Source organism: Molossus molossus, unplaced genomic scaffold (assembly GCF_014108415.1).
Source record: "Molossus molossus isolate mMolMol1 unplaced genomic scaffold, mMolMol1.p scaffold_m16_p_14, whole genome shotgun sequence".
Taxonomy (NCBI): domain Eukaryota; kingdom Metazoa; phylum Chordata; class Mammalia; order Chiroptera; family Molossidae; genus Molossus; species Molossus molossus.
The window spans coordinates 49,233,341-49,245,725 of NW_023425349.1; the positions used below are offsets into that span (position 1 = coordinate 49,233,341).

At 40.0% G+C, this 12,385-nt stretch overlaps 1 pseudogene; it reads left to right on the forward strand.

The window, feature by feature from the left end:
• The first annotated feature begins 504 nt into the window (after positions 1-504).
• Positions 505-852, forward strand: LOC118629303 (annotated as a pseudogene).
• Positions 853-12,385: the final 11,533 nt, after the last annotated feature.

Sequence of the window (12,385 nt, forward strand, 5' to 3'; positions counted from 1 at the left end):
TAAAAAAAAAAAATGTTTAAAAGACTTAAAAGGGTGTGTTGGGAAGAAACAGGAGTCAAAGCAGGTCTGAGAAAAGAACAAAGGAGTTATAGAGATTGTGAGACTAGAGCAAATGAATGAGAGGAAGATAGAGCGAGGGAGAACAAGAGAGAGGGAAAGACAGACAGACAGCAGGCAATCTGGCTTGCAAGTGGAGTGGGAACCTCTGTGTCATGTGTGACAAAAGAGCGATTTAAACACAGTGATGTCAAGCCCTGGCCGGTCTGGCTCAGCGGTAGAGCATCGGACAGTGGACCTTGGGTTCGATTCCGGCCAAGAGCACGTGCCCCGGTTGCAGTTCGTCTCCAGCCCTGGTCGGGGTTATAGGGGAGGCAACCAATCGATGTGTCCCTCTCACATCGATGTTTCTCTCTCTCTCCCTTTCTCTCCCTCCCACTCTGTCTGAAGATAAATTGAAAAATATCCTCGGGTGAGGATTAAAAAATAAAATAAAAATAAATAAACATGGGTGACGTTGAGAAGGGCAAGAAGATTTCTGTTCAGGAGTGTGCCCAGTGCCATACCATGGACAAGGGAGGCAAGCACAAGACTGGGCAGAGTGTCCATGATCTTTTTGGGTGAAAGACAGGTCAAGCTCCTAGATTCTCTTTCACAGATGCCAACAAGAACAAAGGTATCACCTGATATACTGATGGAGTATTTGGAGAATCCCAAGAATACATCCCTGGAACAAAAATGGCCTTCACTAGCATTGAGAAGAATACAGAAAGGGCAGATTTGATAGCTTATCTCGAAGAAGATACTAGTGAGCAAGAGTTGCTTTATTTATTACAAAACAGAAACATCTCATGACTTATTAATGTGTACCACATTTAAATTGATCTCATACACCAGAATTCAGATCATGAATGGCTGATAGAACATTTTGTTTTTTATATGAATTTTTTTTTCTTATTGAATTTATTGCAGTTACATTGGTCAATAAAATTATATAGTTTTCAAGTGTTCAGTTCTACAGTACATCATCTGCACATTGCATTGTGCACGCACAACTGAGTAGAAAACATTTCTTTCTTTCTTTTTTTTTTTTTTTTTGGTATGTGCCCCTAGTGAGAACCAAACCTGGGACTCTCTGGTTCACAGGCCGACGTTCCAACCGCTGAGCCAAACTGGCCGGGGCTCTTTTTTTTTTTTCTTTTTTAAAGATGTGTTTATATTGATCTTAGAAAGAGAGAAAGGGAGAGAGAGATAGAAACATTGATGAGAGATCAACATCAATCAGATCTAACCTGCAACCTGGGCATGTGCCTTGACCAGGAATTGAACTGGGATCTCTCAGTCCATAGGATGACGCCCAGTCCCCTGAGCCACAGCAGCCGGGTGAGAACATTTCTTTTGGGCAGTCCTGATTTAAATAAGATTATCTTGTGGTTAAATGAATATGATCAGCTTTTTGAACTCCTGTTATTGATGAGGAGTTCTCTGTGTCCCCACATGTGGGCTTCTTGAGGTGCGTGGGAACAAGAATATCCTGAGGCCCCCACCGAAGGATGAGGTATTGTGGAAAACTTGATAACATTAAGGAAGTTCTCCCCCCACCTTGGTCCCATCTTCCTCCTTCCACCATGGAAAAAGTCCCATTTTGTCTTTAGCAGGGCCAAGATCAAAGCCAGTGCCCAGAGTCTCTGCTCCATGTTACATCACAGTCCAGTCCAGCATCTGGCTAGGTTAGCTTGTGTTCCTAGCTGTAGTCCATTGCAGGTGGGGTCCACATGGCCATGGGCGTGCAGCTTCTAGGGCCACATGGCAGGCTAGCACAGGTCACGGAAAAGAGAGTGCAAGGAATCAGGAGTGAAGCAAGAGAAACAAGAGAGTTCTTTGTTTCTGGGGTTGTGTATTTCCAAATTTTTCAGACTTTGTTGGACTCCTTCCCCCAGTGATTTGCAGGGAATGGACTGGTGGTTCTATGGGGAGTGTAAAGTTGTGGCTTCTTGGTGAAGCTGCCCAGATGACCATGCTTATAATGCTCTTTGCTCCTTTTCTAGTATTAATATTAATAACTAGTTAGTTATGACAGTAACACTGTGATGGCAATTTCAGTCCAGCAAGTGCTATCAATTTTCCCCTTCTAAAGACAGGATTGGACTTGATTTGTAATGTTCAACTATTCACAGAGATGGTGGATGCCATCTCAAAACCTGTAGGAGATTGGTTTTATATTTATATAACTGGTTATACTGATATGTTTAAATACTGAGGAAATCCCTTCACTGTCTCTTAGACCAGTAGGACTTACTTGTGTTTCAACTTGTATTCATTAGCCTATTAAAAGGCAAGAGCTGCCCTGGCCAGTTTGGCTCAGCAGTTAGAATGTCGGCCCGTAGATCAAAGGGTTCTGAGTTTGATTCCCGGTCAAGGGCACGTACCTGGGTTGCAGGTCCAATCCCTGGCCCCAGTCAGGGTTATACAGGAGGCAACCAATCAATGTGTCTCTCTCACATCAATGTTTCTTTCTCTCTTTCCCACTCCCTTCTTTCCACTCTATCTAAAAATCAATGAAAAAATATCCTGGATAAGGATGAACAAAAACAATAAACAAACAAATAAATGGCAGGGGCTGAAGATAAGTTGGCAGTATCCATTTCAATCTTTCTGGTTCTAACTATGCCAATTTCATTAAAATTCCTTGTATCGAAACTGTTGCCATTTGCTTAATGAAAGGCATTTTAGTGTGGTTTACATATAATATAAAAAAATAATATTTAACATTTCTCACATTTTATAGATAATCTGCAAGTTCAGATGCTTTCAAAATTCAGCATGACAAGATATAGTAGCAACATTTGCTTGTGAATTCCTTAAGTCAGACAAAGTTATAATTTAATTCAAGATTGTCTTGAACAGCTATCAAAACACAACTGTAGAATTGCTGTATATGCATGGTTGGTAATGGTGCTTTTGCCAACTCACTAGAAAGATTAAAGTATAGGAGAATAGACCATCAGCACAGAATTGTTAATTATGTGATCATAAGGCTTAAGATAATTAAAAACAAAATCACAGATTTAAACAAAAGACACAGAGACAGAGATGTAGAGAGACTCTTCTAGAAGAATGAATCACTCTTCCTACCAAGCTATACACACACTCCCAAAACCACCTCACAAGTCCCTCAACCTGGAAGTCGAAGCCTCTACAGGCTGAGTCACCACCAAGCCCTAATAAACTACTTGACCTACTTCTGAGGAGCATTGCTTTTAGCTTTAGTCACTCATAGATTATTCCTTTATACTTTCAGTGGCCACCTGTCTTATCCACCCAATGTGATTAATGGATTAAAATAATTTTTCTGACATTAAATTAGTGACATAAACTTCATGTAGCCATATTTATATTCAGAAAACTATTCAGAGGCTGAATAAAATACAATATGGCCTTAGGATTCTCATCCAGATTCAACCAATTAAAAGTAGACAAGGTTAAAAAAACAAAACAAAGCAATTAAAATGTGGCAGCTGTTGGCCAACCCTCAGCCCTTCTTTGCTGGGAGAATAAGGCCTCGGCGAGCAGGTGTCATGCCTGCAGATCTTCGTGGGACAGAGGGACTTAAGAACCTTTCAACTGATGATTTATGGGTAAAGACAAATGGTTTATCAAAGTTGATCCCCACAACAGCCCAGTGAGGGAAACAGACTTCATCTTACACATGAGGAAGCTGAGGTTCACAGAAGGAAAGGGATGCACCAATGATCACACAGCAAGAACCAGGAAGTAGAACCCAGTCCTCCTAACTCATGGTCTAGTGTTCTTAAAAGTATGTGTAGGCAAAATGTTGGCACTCAACACTTAAAACAAAGAAATATATTTCCTATAGTCAATATTATTAAAAGTCCCACACAAGCCCTGTTCTGGTACTCAGTTGGTTAGAGCGTCCTCCTGAAACACCAAGGTTGGGCATTTGATCCCCGGTCAGGACACATACAAGAAACAACTAATGGCCCTGGATGGTTTTGGTCAGTGGTTAGAGCATCGGCCTGCAGTCCAGAGAGACCCGGGTTCAGTTCCTGCTAAAGGCAGGTTCTGCGGTTGCAGTTTGTCCTCAGGCCTGGTTGAGTTGTGCAGGTGGCAGCCACTCGATGTGTCCCTTTCAGGTCAATGTTTCTCTCTCTCTCTCCCTCCCACTCTATCTGAACAAAAAATGAAAAAATGACCTCGGGTGAGGATAAAAAAGAAAAGAAACAACTAATGAATGTATAGATAAGTGGAACAACAAATCAGTGTTTCTCTCTCTCTCCCTTTGTTTCTCTTTCTCTCTAAAAAAAATCAACTGAAAAAAAGTTTGCCTTAAAAAAAAAATCCCACACAAGCTTATGCCTTATTTTATTATTACTAATAAAAAAACATAGTTGTTTTTTAAAGGTCAAGGTTATTTGCTGTTGTTTTTTTTCCTACAAATACAATAGTATGTAAAGTCAAGAGAAAAATGACAGTCAAGAATTTGATGCTTAGTTTTAAAACAATAGCAGCTAAGTAACCTCCTCTTTATCTTTTAATTTCCTCTCAACCTCCCTTCACAGAATGTTTTGTTATACAAAAGCAGCCAGACTTTTGTTGAAACTTCAAGTAGGAAAAACAAATATATGAGAAGGAACCCAGAAAACACAAATATAATGTACAAAGCAGAATAATACATTTTTTTAAACTGTCATTAATTTCAGTGAGATAAGAGAAGATATTTTATTCATAAAAACTAAACAAGGTGCTATGAAAAAGAAATCAAAAATTTTAAAAACAAGTTCTTGGTCCTAGCCCAGTAGCACAGCTAGTTAGAGCATCATCCTGATATGCCAAGGTTGTGGGCTCAATCTTTAGTCAGGGTACATACAAGAAGCAACCAATTAATGCATAAATAAGTGAGGGAACTTGTTATTGATGTTTCTCTTTCTCTCTCTCTCTCTCACTTTCCTTTCCTCACTCTCTCTCTAAAATCAATCAATAAATCTTTTTTTTAAGGTTCATGCAAACTCAGCCTGGCTGGTGTGGCTCACTGGTTGAGCATCGACCCATGACCAAGAGTTCTCTGGTTTGATTCCCAGTCAGGGCACATGTCCGGGTTGTGGGCCCGATCCCTTATGGGAGGCATGCAGGAGGCACCAATGGATGTTCTCTCTCATCCATGTTTCTCTCTCTCTCTCTCTCTCTCTCTCCCTCCCTCCCACTCTATCTGAACAAAAAATGGAAAAATGTCCTTGGGTGAGGATAACAAAAAACAAAAAACTTAAGGTTCCAACTTGAAAGAGTTCACCAACTGCCTGATTACAATAAATATAAAGACCTACACCTCGGCATGTTAGAATAAAATTTTGGAGGAACAAGTTAAAGATGCTGACCACTTTCAGAGGGAAAACAAAAGGATGGGGAATCAAAAGGACATTTAATTCTCAACAGTAATACTGAAAGGTGTTAGGACAATTACTTCAAAACGCCTGGGGAACCATGCCTGCCAAATTCATCAAATTACAAATCACGTGTGAAGGTAGAATAAAGATATTTGCAGAAAAGCACAGATTCCAGAAACTGACCTCACGTGCTCCTTTTTAAAGAAACCCCTGGAGAGTGTGCTTCAGCAAAAGAAAGGAGTTATAACAGCACCAACAAAGGAGACAGGAAACAGGGACTACAAAAGGAAGTCACAGACTGAGTGGCAGGCTGGAGACCAGCACTTCACAGTAGACAAGGAGAAGGAAGGACCATAACCATCAACCTAGAACCACCTGCTCAGCAAAACTCTTTTCCTTCTTGGGAAAGCAAAGACTAAGATTGCTTACCACCAAAGACTCTCCGCAGAAAAATGTTGAAAGACATTCCTGAAGATGGAAAATGATCACAGGAAACAGAGGGAAAAGGGGGAGGGAATAAAGAAATTGGCTAACATGCTGGTAAATATAAACAAATAGAGGCCAACTGAATACATCAGTAATAATGAAGTCTAATTTTTGGGAAAAGAACATAGAATTAAAACCCTGACAAAAATAATGTATAAGACAAATTCCAAGGTCCTGAATTTGGAAGTAAGAGAATAGAGATATTGACTAACTTTGACTTTGTTAAGTATGTATATTAAGATTTTAAGGGTTAAAAAAAGCATTATTTATTGAAGAACAAAAACGTATAAAAGTTAGAAGGAGAAGGTATAATGTTTGTTAGTTGTAAATACTAGAAAATCAAAGGGATCAACCGAAAAATACTATGAAGAAAAATAGAATTCTGCAAAGTAGTATAGTTTGAAATAATACACACAATAGTTTTCACTTAAATAACCAACAACATGGTAGATATGATTGAATAATTTTAAAAGGGAAAAAACATCTAGGAATAAGCCTGACAAGAAAGATGTGAGGTCTATATGAGTAATATTTTAAAACATAATTGAAGGGCAGAAAGGAAGACTTGATAAATATAAAGACACACAATGTTTATGAATAAGAAGATGACATCAAAATGTGTTCGTTTTCTCCCGTATGAATTTATAAACTTAATGCGATCTCTGTATAAACCAAGATGGCTTTTTGCTGTTTGTTTATTTAGAACTAGACTAGTAACTCTAAAATCAATACTTAAAATGATGGAAACACTTTAAAAAGGAAGAGCAGTAAGCAGGGACTAACCCTATGGGATACTCAAACATATAAAAAACCTCAATAGCTAAAACAGTATGATGGACAGACCAGTGGAAGAGAATAGGAAGTTCATAAATAGATCTAAATGCATGGCAGGTTTTTATTGTAGTAAACGATACAGCTCATCTGTGGGGGGTGGGGGGAATGATTCCTCAGCAAATAATATAGGAAAGCTGGTTAAAATCGGGAAAAAAGAAGATAAGATGGCACCATATCTTACACCTTACTTCAAGAAAATTCCAAGTCGATGAAAGATTTAAAATACGAAGGCATACAAGTTCTAAAAAAGAAAACATACAGAAATTCTTTTATAACTTTGGGTCATGGAAACCTTGCTATGTTTAGTAGTTATTAAGAAAATGACTAATTACTGAATTTCACTATATACAAAAAGCAAAGAAACGCTTCTGTGTGGGGGAGCAAATCATGAGTAAAGTAAAAAACAAATGACACCCAGGAAAAATCTTTACAGTTAATATCACAGAAGAAGAGCTAATCTCCCTAATGTTGAAAGAGCTCCTAGAAATTAAAAAGAGAAACACCAACAAACCAGTAGGAAAAGGGGGCAAAGAATGAACAAACCATTTACAGAAAAAGACGTACAAGTATAAAGAGCAGCTTAACCTCACTCATAATGAAAGAACTGAACTGAGAGTTGTCCTGAGATACCATTTCTCCTCTATTATATGGGCAAAAATGCAAAAAAAGTAATAGTCTGTTGGCAAGGGTGTGGGAAGAGGGACACTTTACTTAGATTACTGGTAGGACTTTAAATGGACACAACCCCAGTGGAGGGTCCCTTATCACTGTCAAAATTACTAATGCAGATCGCTTTCATCTACCAATTCCATTTCTGGGAATTTACCCTGCATCCGTAAGGGCACACCTATAAAATGACATACGTATACAGAGTTACTCATTATATTATTGTGACAGCCAAAGATTGGACCCAAACGTCAATAACAGGAGACTGGTTAGGTACATAAAATGATAGTTATGATGCATATAACTGCATATAATGGAATGCTATGCAGCTGCAAAAATCAATGAGGAATTATTCTTGAAGCAATTTGAAAATATCTCTAAAATATAGTGACTAGGGGAGAGCATTTTGCTGAGTAGTATGTTACTTTGTGTTTATAAAAGGGGGGTGGTGAGATAAGAATCTACTTTTTCAGGAAAAGAAAAAAATCTCTAGAAGAATACTGTGCTGAGTATTCTAGATTTTGTTCCTCCAGCCCCAGTCTTCAACCTCCCTCCACCCTTACTGTTCCCCAGCAGGCGAACGTTACACTTTGTGGATGCCCTCTTGCTTCGGGTTGGATTTAGTAAATGGGGGCAAAGCAGGAGACCGGAAGGCAGGAGTGTGATGGATGGTATTTATTTTCCAGCCACATCTATGGGCTGCAATCTCCTAAAACTTTCTAGATCCAGTAACTATTCCCTCCTTTTGCACCTGGAGCTCTAGCAACTGAATGTTTCCCCATAACTTGCTTTTGTGATCTTTGGCATGCTTGGTTAGTTTTCCTGAACCATGCACAAGATTTTGTAAATAGTCCCTCCATTAAGATTTCCTCAGCTACCCGACTTGGGCTTGCCACCTATTTCATGCTGGGTTCTTGACTGACACAGATATCAGTTTTAGGGGTAAAATGCAAAGTTTTTCATTGTACACCACTTTATATGTTTTGGCTTGTGAATCTAGTGCATATTTTAATTGTTAATATATACTTGTTTTAACTTCTATTTTAAATAGATTCACAGCAACTTGCAAAATTAATACAAACAGGTCTCCTGTAGCTTTCATCCAGTCTTCCCAGTGGTTACATCTTATGCAACTTGAGTCCAATATCAACATCAGGAAGTGGACATTGGTACAATGTGGGTGTGTCATTCTATGCCATGTTATCACATGTGGACTCATGTAATCCTACCACATTCAGGGTAAACAATTATTCCAATACTACGAAGATCTCCCTTGTGCTACTCCTTTACGTCACATACCCCTCCCACCCCACAACCCCAATCCCTGGCAATCATTAATCTCTTTTCCATCTCTATAATTATGTCATTTTGAGATTGTCATATCAATGGAATTACACAGTATGTGCCTTTTTAAGAGTGGCTTGTTTTCACTTAGTCCAGTGCCCTTTTATTTATCTTAGTTGTAGCAATAGTTTGTTCCCTTTTAATGACTGAGTAGTATTTCATGGTATCAATGCAGCAGTTTGTTTAGTCATTCACTTATCCGAGGCATTTTGATTACAGTTTGAAGCTAATAAAACTGCTACTGACATTAGTGTACAGATTGTTATGTGGACATGAATTGTCAATTCTCTGGGATAAATGCTCAGGAGTGTGAGTAAAAGTCATATGCTAAGTATGCATTTAGTACTTTAAGAAACTGCCCAAGTATTTCCTAGAGAGGCTGTATCTTTACACCTTCCCCCCAGAAATGTATGAGAGAGCCTTATCCTTGCCAGCATTTGGTGCTGTTACTATTTTTTACTTTACCTGTTACAATAGACGTGTAGTGATACCACATTGTGGTTTTCATTTGCATTTCCCTAATGACTAATGATTTTGAATGTCTTTTTATGTTTTTATTTGCAATCCCTATATCTCTTTCATGTCCTTTGCCCATTTTCTAGTTGGATGGTTTGATTATACACTTGTAGAAAGTTTATGGATTTACTTTGGAAATGCAAGTTTCTTTTGTAAGCATGAAGGAAATACAACAAGACTATTGGATGATATTATGGATATTTAGATGTAGATGCAGGCAATAGAATAATGGTGTCAAGATATGAACGTAAAAAGGAAGAAGAAAGAGGAAAAGGGAGAAGGGGAGAGAGAAGTGGATAGAGGAAGAGAGAAGAGAGGAAAGAGAGTGCAGGGACCAAGAGGAGATAGGGACAGATAGAACAGAAAGAATAAAAAGGGGGAGAAGATATATAGTGGTTCCAAGGAAGAGGATAAAATATGTCAAGGCTAAGTACACACTAGGGACAAGGGCTTTTATCAGGGGCTAGGAAGTATCTTCAAGATGAATGAGCAGGGGTGATGGAGGCTTGTCCATAAAGAAGTCTTTGGTATTTTAAAATTGAATCGAAACCTGCAGAGTGGTGAAGACTTTGACTTCCTTTCATCTAAATCTAAGCTGACTGCTAGGGTGGAGTTGAAAGAGAATTGGAGTCTAGGGGTGTGGTCATCGATCCCAGTTCTACCAAGGAGAACTCTGACTTGCTCTTTCATCTGTAGGCTGGGAAATGAAATCATCTGTCTCTTGGGGGTGTTATATCTTATAAAGCACTTACTAGAAAACACTTTCCGTCTGTAAGGAGTTCCACAGGTAAAAATTGTAATTGCTAATATTATTATGACTTTGTGCTCTTCACATTATACTTAAGTTCAAATGCTCTGAAAATGATACTGTAAGTGCCGTAAGCGCACACGGGGAATAAAGGGAACACGAGAGAGGCTCGAGTTAATGGCAGGGGAGGCTGTGACTCAGGACAGCCTTTGGAGAGAAGCACCTCTTCACCTCGTTCTTCCTGTCATGGCCCTAACAGGAAGTCTGGATCGTCAGCAGGTGGCGAAATGGGAAGTTCCTGAGGTGGTTTCCCATATTCAGCCCTCTCTTCCCAGTCCAGTTCAAGGACACTCTCCTCTTCCAAAAGCTACCACCCTGATCAAAATCCTTATCACTTCATACCAGAGTTTCTGCAACAGCCTCCAACTCAGCAAAGCATCAGTATTTCCCCTAAACCTGCTTTTCCTGATTTCGCCACCTCAGTCAATGACATACTTAGGCTTTAGGTTTAACCTTTTCCGTTTCCAAATGCTAAAGTCATTCCTGAATCCTTCCTACTCTGCTGCCCAGGACCACATTATGATTTTTTGCGACTCTAGGCACTTTTGCCTTTGTGGGCCACTTCCTCCATTAAAAAACAACAACAAAACCCTATCTATCTATCTATCTATCTATCTATCTATCTATCTATCGATCTATCATCTATCTATCATCTATCTATCTATCTATCATCTATCTATCATCTATCTATCTATCTATCATTTATCTATCATCTATCTATCTATCTATCTATCTATCTATCTATCATCTATCATCTATCTATCTATCATCTATCTATCTATCTATCTATCATCTATCTATCTATCTATCTATCTATCATCTATCTATCATCTATCTATCATCTATCTATCTATCTATCTATCTATCTATCTATCTATCTATCTATCATCACAACTGCATGGTCATACAGGTGAATATAATCTACACTGTATTTATTTTATATATTCATTGTTTTTCTTCATTTTGAAATAAATTAAAATTCAAATATTTTCGAGGCCTCCTGAAAGTACTATAGGTCCTAGGCACTGTGCCTCCTGCCTAATGAGTCAGTCACTAAGATCCACAGTCTATGGGGCCAAACCTTAACTTTCTATTCTGAATTTCAGAGCCTCCGTAAATCTGACTGCTGCTCACCATTGTAAGTCCAAAATTCTGCCCACAGGAAGTACTCCCTTCCACCACGGTCTTTCAGGGCCATCTCTGAATGAAGGTATACCACAGAGGCCAGGGTATTAGAAGATCTTCAGCAAACCAGGCCCGTTCTCCTCCATCAAGAGGTCACAGAAATCTTCCCATGATGCCATGCGGATGAAGCGAGGCGGGTAGTGAAACAGGGGACCAGGCAATGTGAGAGGCTGAGCCACCTGCTTGGCAGTTCAGGTGACTCCTGGCTCTGCCCAGGACTGATCACACATGTCCCATTTCCATTTATAATGGAATGCTGCTGCACACACACCGGCCTGTGGTTGGGCGGAGACGCCCATTCATGTCAGGCAGTTGGGTTGCACAGAGAGGTGATGGCCCGTGGCAAGGCTCTCGGGCTCTCTCAGGCCACGGGAGCAAGCCAGGGCTGCTTTCCAATGGTTCTAGTTACCAGAGGGCATGAGTCTCCTATGGAGATGCCACAGGTTTTATGAGACATTCTGTTGGTCACAGACATTTTGGGTATCACCGGGTCGACTGGCTCGTGAGGCTCAAGGGGCAGGGCGACTGGCACCACAGCCTGCACCTGCTTCAGAACCCTTTCTTGCTCTGGATCCCACTCAAAACCGCCAGCTTCGCCGCTTACCAGGTAAATGGGTTGGCACAGCACGCTCAGATGTGGCATACATTGCCTCCAAAATCCAGAGACCAACATGCCTTTTTGTGGTGGTCCATGCAAGGTGCAGCAACTCACCTCTTACTTTAGAAAGACAGCCCGGCCAGTGTGGCTCGGTGGTTGAGCATTGACCCATGCACCAAGAGGTCGCCGGTTCCATTCCTGAGCAGGGCACATGCCCAGGTTGTGGGCCAAATCCCCAGTGGGGGACATGCAGGAGGTGACCAATCGATGTTCTCTCTCATTGATGTTTCTCTCTCTCTCCCTTCCTCTCTCTCTACAATCAATAAAGAAAAAAAAATTTTATTTTAAATTAGAAAGACATGCCTCCATCTGCTGCCCCTCTCAAAACACCACACCTGTGGCAGGTCCCTACACGTCCCACTTTATAGTGGGACTTTAAGTGGACGTTATCTCCCACTTTATGGCATAATTATAACTTAATAAGGCACCTAGGATCCTTGCTCTTTCCTTTTCCCCAGTTCTAGTTAGCATTATGCCATCTTTGTGGTG